We start from the raw sequence: 1,973 nt of genomic DNA, 5'->3' as shown, positions 1-1,973 counted from the left end.
ACAATAGAAAAGGTCAAATCATTCATTACAAAAGGAAACAAATTCACCCATGCTTCATAGTTCATAGACATTCTTTAAAAGATTATTACGTATTGGATGCCAATAAGCATCTAGTGCTTGGCCTTTCGATGTTATAAGCAGCGATACATCTTCTTTTTTCCCTACGATGTCTACGGCCTACATTTCTGATGTTCAGCAAAAGAAAAAAACACAGAAATTTGCTAAAAACACACTTCTTACGTTCCAAACAACTGAAATTTGGGTGCTGTCCAGCCGACGGTGTGAAAATAGCCAATGGCGCGTCACTGCCCTTTTCTTCTACGCCACGAGCGTCACCGATCCCAACTTCGATCCGGATCAGTTTCTCTGTGCGATCCCTTGAATTCCGTAGGGCAAATCCCTTGAAGTAAATTATTCTCCACCCCTTCCCGTACGCAACAGCGCTTAGCCGCTTACGATCATGGCGGCGGCAGCCGTTACCAGGAGACGCAAAAGCACAGACGGCGGCGGCATCGCGGCTTTACCTGATGAACTCCTCCTCGAGGTCTTCTCCCGCGTGGGCAACGTCAAGGCCCTCTTCCTGTTCGCCGTGACAAGCCGACGGTGGCTGCGCCTCTTCACCGACCCGGCCTTCCTCCGCGAGCTCTGCCCGGGGCACGGCGAGGGCCGCCGCGCGCGCCTCCTCGGCTTCGTCCCCCGGCAGGCTAAATTGCACGTGGATAGTCCAAGCACAATGAAGATGCGGATGGCGCAGCGCACCTCCGTCTCTCGACTCTCCGCCCACCTCCCTGCCGACGCCGGGGTCGCCGCTCGGCCCCACGGAGCGCGCCCTCACCTCCTTCGTCGCCAACGACGACGGCACCTTCAACTACGCCCAGCCCCTGGCGGCGCGCCACGGAATCCTCCTCCGCCACATCGTCGTCAACCGCGGCAGCTGCTGCATCAGAAGAAAACCCGACATCCACTGCCGCCTCCTCGACCCCGTCACCGGCGCGCACGACGACGTCGCCCCGCCGCTGGAGTGCGCGTGCGTTAATCACGCAAACGGCTACGCCATCCTCACGGCCGCCGACGGCGACCACATCAACCGCGAGCAGCGGCCGCCGTCGTCGGCACCGCACCCCGCGTTCTCCGGCGAGCTGCTCCTCGTCGGCTCCCACCTCGACAACAACCGCTTGCGCCAGCACGTCCACTCCTTCTCCGGCGCCACGCGCCGCTGGAGCGCGCCCGCCCAGATCCGGCACCACAACCGCCTCCGTATGGTGGGGGCGCGAGCCGCCGTCGTGCCCCGGGGCGCGGCGCACTGGCTGTACGCCGACGACACGATCGACGCCTCCGTGCCCAAGCCGAAGAGACCTGTACCTGCTAAGCGCGTCGACGGCGACGGGGCGCGCCTCCGCGTCCGTGACCAAGCTCGCTATCAAGGCCGCCGGCGGGGTGCCGTACCTGTGCGTCCGCCGGGACGGCAGGTTCTCGCTCGCCCGGGTGCACCCCACGCGCGTCGACGTCTGGACGCAGCCAGACGGAGACGACGGCGGCGACATGGTGGCATGGCTCCGTGCTCAGTTTTATGGAAAAGAATGGCTCCTCTCGCAGGTGATCCAGATGCCGGCGGCGGCGGTGCCCGCCGGCGCGAACTTCATGTGCTGCAGCTGGTTCCAGTTCAGCAAGGGGGCGATGATGGCCGTGTACGGCGGCAGCGGCGTCTTCGTCCTTAACCTCGAAACGAAGGCGATAGAGAAGATCATGGACCTGACTTGGTGCGATCCCAGCCGCGGGTATTACAGCTGCCTGCCGTACGAGATGGATCCGCCGGAGTTCTTCGTAGGCCGGCTGGGTGGACGGGCGATGGAGACGGAGGAGCAGGCGGGGCTCACTATGAGAGATTAATCAACTTAGTGATTTGGAGTATAACCACATGTAGGAGGGTGAAGGCCATGCAATGAAAGTGTTCTTTCTTTTCGAAGTGGTGA

This window comes from Setaria italica, chromosome V (assembly GCF_000263155.2).
Source record: "Setaria italica strain Yugu1 chromosome V, Setaria_italica_v2.0, whole genome shotgun sequence".
Taxonomy (NCBI): Eukaryota; Viridiplantae; Streptophyta; class Magnoliopsida; order Poales; family Poaceae; genus Setaria; species Setaria italica.
The sequence above is the reverse complement of the archived record's forward strand: the minus strand, read 5'-3'. Positions refer to the sequence as shown.